Source organism: Pinus tabuliformis, chromosome Q, assembly GCF_031772625.1.
Source record: "Pinus tabuliformis cultivar Carrire ecotype Pingquan chromosome Q, CPIR1, whole genome shotgun sequence".
NCBI lineage: Eukaryota > Viridiplantae > Streptophyta > Pinopsida > Pinales > Pinaceae > Pinus > Pinus tabuliformis.
The window spans coordinates 498,343,121-498,353,260 of NC_142296.1; the positions used below are offsets into that span (position 1 = coordinate 498,343,121).

The 10,140-nt window shown below is 34.9% G+C and overlaps 1 pseudogene; it reads right to left on the reverse strand.

The window, feature by feature from the left end:
- Positions 1-8,266: 8,266 nt before the first annotated feature.
- LOC149220340 (armadillo repeat-containing protein LFR pseudogene) lies at positions 8,267-9,374 on the reverse strand (annotated as a pseudogene).
- Between the last annotated feature and the right edge of the window lie 766 nt (positions 9,375-10,140).

Genomic DNA, 10,140 nt, shown 5'->3' on the forward strand with positions numbered 1-10,140 from the left:
CTAGCGATATGTTGTTCACAAAATCTTTGTTTTATGTCCAATTAGAGTGATTCAAAAGAAAATTTGAAGTGAATTCATATGGATACTTCCATTATAAAAAAAAATCAAAATGGTTTAAAATGATATGTTAAAAATGATGAGAAGTACCATGTTTGATAGAGCTTCTTGTGAATGTTTTACTAGACCGACATTCACTATTTGGAGTGTAACATTTTCATTAAAAATCAGATTGGTGTCATTCTACTTGGAGATTAAAGTATATTAATTTTTTTATATCCACTAGAAACATATTTTTAAAATTGTTATGTTTGATATCACAAAATTGTTGATGAATAGACCTAGGAGGCATAATTTCACTATGTTGATTTTAAGACATGCTGGCACTAAATGTGGCATAACATTTTCACCTAGCCTTAAAATGGGATTATTCAAATTGTGTCGTGAAATATACTTGAATATATATCTCCCACATAAACAGGTTTTGAAAGGAAGATAATTTGATATGTGAAATATTCCAATGAACAGTCAAGACCTAAAATTATCACCATGCAGATTTTTTGACAAGCAGATAGTATTTTGAGCATAACATTTTCATATGATGCCGGATTGAGGTGACTCAAATTGATTTGGAAACTAGATTCAAAGGGATATTTTTCCTATGCATATCATGTAAAAATGTTTCCATTAGACCCTTTTAATCAATGTTGTACTAATTCTATTCTCAAAATTTCACTTGAGACCTAGTATTTATTTTGATCATATTTTTTATTTGCGATCCAAATTGAAAATTTCAAAATGGATTTAAAGACTAGATTTCAAGAGATAACATGTTTAAAAACATGCTTTGAAAATGATCCTATATGGTTACCCAAAATAGGATTGTCCTTGCTGCATTTTTCCGTAAAATCCTTCCAAATGAGTATTGAACAATGATTTGAAGAATTATTCATGGGAGCTTGAACCAAAATTCTTATTGTGAATTGATTTACATATTTATTTATTAATTTATTCTATCCTACTCTATTGTAGAAAAACAAATCATTCTCTTAAGTATAAGAGAATTTCAAAATCATTCTCCTCAACTGTCATAACACAAAGTTCTTCTTGTGGAACTTGTTCAAAATCATGAATTCACAAGGGATCTTGTGATACATATTCTAGATTTCCTTCAATATACAACTCTATTTTTTGAATTTCATTGCATCTGATCCATAATTCATTGATATCCTTACAAAGATAACTAGAAGAAGCTTCTAGATTCTCTACTTATGGATCCTCTTCATGGATTCTTTGTTCCTCTTCTATCTTTTGAAATGAAGATTCATCCCTAGTGACCATTCTAAATTGTAGACAAAGATTTGAGAAGATCCTTGTGGTGGCATACCCTCCTTCTCTAAATGACTTATTTAACATCATGTTTTGTATATTTTTGTTTTGAAAATAAATTTTGTAGTTAATGAGTTTTTTTTAGTGGTTGGGGGTTTTGTTTTGAGGATCTACCTTTCTAATTTCTATGTCTAAGTGTGAATAACCATAAAGAAAAGTGTTTTTTCTTTTATGTTTTATTGTTGTTTTTGTTTTTTTTTTATATTTTCTAAACAATCTTCCTAACCAACTCTATCTAAGTGTGCTTCCCCGACAATGACACCAAAAATGTCAGTCTAATTTATGGATTTGAATTAGAGCATCTATTTTAATTATCAATCTAGGTTGGTAATCTTAAAAGAAAACCAAAGTATATGGAAGCTTAGATTAAACTAGTGTAGGAAGTAGTTGTTTAGATGAAAATAATGGAAATGCATATTACAAATATAAAATTTACTAAAAAGAAAACATTGAAATTTTAATCTAGAACCAAGAGTGCAATGAGTCTTTGTGGAGCATAGCCAATGAGGAAGAGGCTCTAACTTAGAGGTCTTGGTTGTCCTTTCTCATTATCCTTATTCCAACAAGATCAGTTCCACCATAAAGAATAGCATAACCAAATCAAGAAAGTAGTAAAGATTAAATTCATAAACACAATTTTTAGTTCAGTTCTTAATCTAGAAGGAAAAGGTGGATCTAACTTAGATGCCTTGGTTGACCTTCCCTGCTTAAACCAATTACTAAAAATAAATCATTCCAAAAGCATAAATGATAACTAATTCAAGAAAGCAGTAAAAATTAAATGCAAATTTTCCATTTCAGTGCCTATTCTAGAAGGAAGAGAATCTAAATTAGATGCCTTGGTTGACCTTCCCTGCTTAAACCAATTACTGAAAGGAAATCATTCAAAAGACATAAATGAACATGGCATATAATGAATCTATTCATAAAATATTCACAAGAAACTATAAAGGAAACAACAATCTAAAATACTCACAATTATACACAAAATTACACTGCAGTGTACTTAGCTCAAAATGGGGGCCCTCCACCCTTGCTTGGTACACTTGAAACTATCAGCTACAGTAGATCATAAATCACATTCCACAATAGGAACAACAAGAAAATAGAAGACAATTTCTTCAAATTATATTCAGAAATAGAGAAGTCTCAATAGTCATAATACATGTTCATAGTTGCTAAATAATTATGCTTAAATAAGGAAAAAGTATAACAAACTCAAATAAAATATCTGTAACAACCTATAAGAGCCCCAATCCATCTAATTAGGTTGAACTCATCCATTTTGCTGCACAAAATATGGTAGGATTCCACAAAATCACAAAACTACCCCTTAAATTAGGGGATTTTCTGGGTGACTGGTCAAGTTTGACCAGCTTTGACTAGGCATGTTCTGACTCATTTGGATTGTGCCAATAGGAGTATGTCCATCCTTGGTTCCCATACTTCTTGAATATATCTTCAATTTCCACCTAGTTGTCCTGCACATACGACTTCAATGGAGCCATTACGGGAAATTTTGTTCTAGTCAAAAATAATTTTTAATACCCAATTTTTACTAAAAATTCTAAAAATTAAAAGACATAATTATTTTACCTTAATGTGAAAAAAGAGGAAAAAATATGGAAAATATGACCATGGTATGATGGTAAGGGATGATAGATAGATGGATTATGCATGGTGAAAAAGGGTCAAAATTGAGGGCCAACAGAACTGTCACCGATTTACTATCTTGTGTATTAAACCTCTGCAATATTATCTCGACATACTTCCTTTGGTTTAACCAAGCTTCCTCTTTTCCAGATATCATTTAATTTCCATCCCCAAATATAGTTTGTAGCACCAAGATCTTTCATGTCGAATTTGGAGGACAATTGGACCTTCAATTCCTGGATAATTTATTTGTCATTTCCAATCAGCAACATATCATCCACATATGAGACCATATAAATAAAATGGTCGCTAATTAATTTAAAATACAGACAGTGATCCACTTTACTTTTGGTGAAGCCAAGTCCCCGTATAAATGTATAGAATTTCTGATACCACATCCTTGGTGATTGTTTTAACCCATACAGAGACTTTTTTAACCTGAATACCAGTTCTTTTTTTCCCTTCACCGCAAAGCTTTCAGGTTGCCTCATGTAAATATCTTATTCCAGATCCCTGTGAAGAAATGTTGTCTTCACATCGATCTATTTGACCTCAAAATCAAAAGCAACAACAATAGATAAAAGTAATCTAATAGAACCTACCTTCGCAATAGGAGAAAAAATATCACCAAAATCAATTCCCGTCACTTGGGAATAACTTTTTTCTAAAAACCATCTTTATATTTCTCCACCTTGCCTTCTGCATTCATCTTCTTCTTAAAAATCCATTTTCTTCCAACGGCTTTCCTTCCAGCCAGTAACTCCACTAGATCCTAAGCCTCATCTTTTTCCAAAGATTCCATTTCATCAACCATGGCCTCTTTCTAGAGTTTTCCATCCTCTGAATCTACTGCCTCCCAGACATTTCTAGGATCATTATCAATAATAGATAAAGAAAAATTTGAATAGAAAGAAGATGGACTATAACTTTCTGGCTACCTTCTTTCTCGAATTGGTCTTCTCATGGCTGTAGTTTGTGTCTCTTCATCTTTTGATTCCTCTTCTATTGTAGAGTTTGATTCTTCCTCCTTTAGCTCAAACTCTATCTTCTTAAGTCCTTTGGTAGGAATTCATGTTTAATAACATATTTCACCTCTCTAAACACTACATCTTGGTTGTACACAACCTTCCTTGTATCTAGCTTCTAAAGCTTATAACTTTTTAAACCACCATTATACCCAATAAAGATGCACTTTTCATATTTACTATCCAACTTGGTTATTTTCTCTTTTGGAACATGTACACATGCATCACAGCTAAATACCCTCAGATGCGAAAGAGAGGGTTTTTTACCAGTCCAAACCTCATGTGGAGACTTCTCCTCCAACGCTGATGAAGGTGATCTATTGACCATGTAACATGCAGTCTCCACCACCTCTTCCTAGAATTCTTGTCCCAATGTTGCACCACTGAGCATGCTTCTTTCCTTTTCCATCAACATCCTATTCATTATTTCTACAACTTCATTTTGCTGAGGTGTGTATGGAGTAGTCTTTTTCTGTGCTATACCGCACTTCTTACAGAACTCTTCATATTCCTTCTTGCAGAACTCTCCACCATTATGTATCCTCAACGCCTTTATCTTCTTCTCTGTCTGGTTTTCCGCCAGAGCCTTAAATTCTTTAAACCTATCAAAGACTTCATATTTCTTCCTGAGGAAATATATCCATGTATTCCTTGAGAATTCATCTATAAATGATACATAGTACACAAATATACCCAATGATGGAATCGAAATAGGTCTAAACACATCACTGTGCATAAGCTCTAATATCCCTTGCGCCCTCTTAGCACCAGAGGGGAAACTCACTCGATTCTACTTCCCACATACACAATGTTCACAGAAATCGAAATCCAGAGAGCAATTAGATATACCTTCTACCATACCATTACCATGAAGTATTCAAATGCCCTTCTCTCCAATATGTCCAAGCCTTTGATGCCATAATATGGTCTTTTCTCCAAAGACCACAAGGTTTTCTGCTCCACTTCGAAGAACCACAAAACTATTGCACCCATCAATAATAATGCTACCCAGAAGCTTGTACAAAGTTCCAATCCAAACTCCCCGCATCAATATCAATGCTCCCCGAACCATCTTGCAAGTATCTTTCTTGAACATTGTGTTTACACCCGCATCATCCATCTTGCTTACAAAAATCAGATTTCTGGCCAATGCAAGAATATACAGAACACCCGGAAGTGTTTTAATCCTTCCACCTTGCAACTTCAGCTTGACTTTTCTGCATCTGAAGATTCTATCCTTCCTTTCATCCCTTAAGAAGACATCACCACCATCATATTTCTCATACTCACAGAACCACTCCCTATGGTGAGTGAATTGAATGGATGCGCCTGAGTATATCAACTATACCTTATGATCTACCTATGTTCTTGAAGAAGAAGCCAAGTACACATCCCCACCTTCATCTAAGGTGGTTTGCACCTCTGCAAAAGGAGCATCATTAGATCCCTTTCCTTTCTCCGGAGCTTTAGATCTACAATCCTCTTTGAAGTGCCCTTTCTTTCCACATTTCTAGCACACCTTTATAGGTTTTCTTGGAGATTTAGATCTCCCTCTAGATTTAGATCTCTCACTCGAGGACCTATTTTTATTTATGTTCTAGGACCATATTCATATAGACAAGGCATATCCATTATGTCCCTCCATATTTTTCCGTCTCATCTCCTCCGACAACAAGGATGAGACTATTTCATCAAACTTCAAGGTAGTTGTATTACTACCTATTGCAACGACTAGACTATCCCATGAATGTGGTAGAGAACACTACAAACTTATGCACTTATCTTCATCTTAAATTTTAATATCAAAAAATAACAACTTACTTACCACAGTATTAAAGGTGTTCAAATTCTCTGTCACCAAGTCTCCATCCTAAATCCTCAGGTTATACAACTTTTTACGTAGGAACAGTCTGTTCACCAGAGACTTAGATTGATACAAAGTCCCTAACCTGTCCAACAAAGCCTTCGTCATAGCTTCCCCTGATACATTCAAAAATACTGAATCTGAGATACACAACCATATTGTGGTCTTTGATTTCCGATCCAACTTCCTCTAGTGTTCATCTGACATTTTCGTTTGTTTAGTACCTAGATCTATCGCGATCCACTAATTGTTATCCACCAGTAGATCCACTATCTCGAGTTTCCACAACTCAAAACTCTGACCATTAAATTTCTCGATCTCTATCTTTCCACTACTTGCCATCTTCTTTCACTGCAAGAATCGATCCCGTAGATCTCCCAATGAACCAAGTCTACCACAGGCCCGAGAAAAACCCCTCAGCAACAATGGTGTCCCCTTGAAGCCGAAATAACTTTGATACCAAATACAAGTTTTAATTATGTACATAAATTACTTACATATGAATTCTAAAAATAGAAAATAAACAATGGCGAGAGCATAAAACATAAAATATATATATAGAGAGATTTTCTCCTGGATTCCAAAACAAGGACTACCAGATTGATTTTTCTTTATATTCCTTTCAATGTTACAATATCGATATGTATATATATATATATATATATATATATATATATATATATATATATATATATATATATATATAGATATATATATATATATATATATATATATATATATATACATGTATATATATATATACATGTATATATATATATATATATATATATATATATATATATATCTATATATATATATATATATCTACATGTATATATATATATATATATATATATATATATATATGTCAAAGCATCCATAATCCCCAATCCATTAACCCTTGATTAGAACATAACCGTAGTTCCCTTAACCGGATCTACAAGGTACCATGGGTAAAAAAACATCTTGCCCAAAACCATGTGCAAAACCCATGCACAAAACACACTTGTCAGTTTCAAAGTGTTGGGTTTCTTAAAGGCGGTTCATCTTCAACTATTCTGGATCTAGCTCCTCGTCCACATTCACAATGGATTGCCAAATTTTAGCCTCATTGTCATAATAAAACAATTATAAATCCAAAATTATAATTAAATAAATCAAATCTTGAGAATTAGGAGTTAGTTCCTCAAACTAGGGAGTTTAGTTAGGATAAGAGATTCTCTCCAATTAGTTCTCCTAGATTAGTGTTTTGTTGAGAAAAATTCTCAACCATAGTGTCCAAGATAGACATATTATCTTGAGACCAACTTCCTCATGTATTTATTTGTACTATTATCATTCTTTGTACATTGGATTGATTAATAATGAGAATGTGAGGAATGCTGTAAGGCTGAGGCTTTTTCTGCCATGTCTGGTTTTTCTATATGTTTGATATTTATTTTATAAGTGTGATTGTGTCTTAGTTGATTTAGATTTCTACATGTGGTATCAGAGAAATTGTGAGAAGTCATGAAGAAGATTTTTTTGCATGTGACGAGTACGAAGCTCTATGGTTGACCAAAAAGTTTCTTCTGTTGCTTTAGTGTTATCAATCGTAGCATATGAATGAAGACAATTATCAGAGCATGGACATAGGGAGCCACGACATCTTTTCTAAGAAATGAAACACTCCTTGGATACTGCTCATTCCCGCAATTCCCACTATCTTTGTGTCATTTAGAATCTTTAGATCCCCAGTTATATTTTCGAAATCCTTAGCCACTTCTTGCAGCCCAACCTGGTGTGTAGCCACCTCCAACGGTTCCCGTTGTTTTACGTCTTTGAATACAGTTCTCACTATATGTTCTAAATATATCCCATAGTCACTTTGATCATTTTTTACCATTACGCTAGAAATATTTGCGGCTTCTTTCAGTGATTTCTCCCATTCCGTGGTGTCTCTGCGCTTTAGTTTGTGTTTTTTAAAGCCTTCGGCATAAGGTCCCCTCGTAATGTCATGAAGGTGAAAAGGATCAACGTCATAAAAAATGGGTAGAAGGGTAGAGAGTGCTCATCATGAACTGATTTCAAAATCCAATTTAGCTCATTCAAGCACCAAGGTGATTCAACATATTTCTTAGAAAAATGATGATGTTAACAGAGGCACTGCGAATGGCTCCTTTGGGGCCATCTCCCATGCGAAGTTCCTTCAGATCGATAAAGACGTGCAACCCACACTGCTTGAGATTATGGTAGATCAGGGTGGCATGAGTGAGCTTGGCGTCAGGTCCCCTATGGCTTATGAAAACTTGCCCTAGCATAACATCCGCTCTCAAGGACAATACGAATTGAGGCACTGCTAATGGATCTCGTGATTGCAGTGAGGACACTTTCTCTGGGCCAAATTGTTTTTGAATGCAGAAAGATGTGCAGCCCATGCTGAGCGAGGTGATGATAGAGGATGAGGTGATCGAATTATCTTTAGAAGTATTCCTATTGCCCAGTGTTCATTAGCAAGCCTCAATCGGTAGTCCATTTTGACCTCTGCAAGATTGTAAAGGGAGGCTACAGCTGATGCCTACGTATCTGCCCCAGGAACAAATGGTTCGTTATCTAGATTGACAATCAGTCGTCCAACCAACTCCGCATGAACACAGTGCCAAGCTTTAACAGGTGACCCTAGTATACCCACGATTGCTTCAACTTCCCTCTTCTCAGTTGTGGGAGCCTGTGATGCATTTGACGAACTGAAGATTCGCAAATTCAGAAAGGGTTCCAGGTTGAAAATTGTCTCAATTTCATTTGTAACAAGTTCCTTGTCCTCAGTATCATGGTCTTCCATGCACTGAACAATTGTCTCAAGGCAATGCCGATGTTGAGCCATTACTGACTCATTATCTGACATAAAGGAAAAATTGCATATAACATTTGAAGTAGTGACAACACATTGTTATCTTTCTGCTCGGCCCTCAAAAAATCCCTCTTCATCATACCACCAATCAGAACCCCTATTTTTAGTACCATCTCCTTTCTCCTTTGAAGTTAAAGCATCAGATACTGACCTGATGCGTGAAAGTGGATCATTTGGGCTTGTTATTTCATATTCAGATCCAAAACCTGTGAAGACACAATTTTCTCCCAAAACCCTTGGCCTGGCCAGTTTTGCAGCCTCCCTTGAGTGTGCGATATCACGCCAATCATCAACAACTTGCAAAAGAGCATCCAAAACTCAAAGTAGCTTTGCAAGAGGAGTAGAATCTTTTCAAAGATCCTCCTTTTCTTTGAAGGACAACACTATAAGAGCATTTAAGGCCCATGTCATATCACTCTTTAACCCACTATGTAGTGCCATGACAATTCTTTTACTGTTCTGATCCATTTTCGATTCAATGATTCGATGATGATGATGCTCAAACCCTCTAGACAGGAAGTGGAAAATAGCCTGCTGCGAAGTGGCCACTTCTTCTTTAAGGATTCAGCTATTATAACAGCATAAAGAGCCTCTTCTGTTGTTGTTGTTATAGTTGCAGAACGGGCCTATAAAGACAGGAAATTGCATCGCTGCTAAGGTAAGGTGTCTTTTTTTAAAATTTTGAGTGATTTTTGGAGTAGATCAAATATTTTTATTTTGGGAGTCATAAGGGTGAATATTGGGATTAATTTTGAATAAGGTTGATGATTTGTGGAATGAAAAGATGAACTTCATTTAGTCATATTTGAAGTCATAAGTGAATTTGTTTGAGTGAAAGTCATTATTGTAATCCAAAGTAATGTTTTACTTTGAGAGCAATTGAGTCAGTGCAGGCAGTTTTTTGAAGACAATTTGCTTCCAAAGTTTGCAAGTGCGACATTCTCTTTGAGAAGTTTCCACGACAAAGTTGTGACATTGAAGAATGATGTACTTCAATAATTAATAAAATCATAATTTTTTTGGTGCTTGTGTCCTAGATCTGCCTGAAATTGAATAAGGAGATCTTAGGTACACCATGTGTAATGAATGAGTGTGTATGACTTGTGTTCAGATTATCAAAACACTCTCTTTGTATTATGCTTAAACAACTACATGCACATAAGCGAGCTTAAGTATAAGAACGCTTAATCAAGCTTAAGTACACAAGCACAAAGCGTCACATCATCAACTTGATAAGATGATATTCCAAGCAAGCACATTTCACATCATGTAATCAAAGCAATCAAGTTAAGGACGCTACAAAATCAAGCATTTCAAGTCAA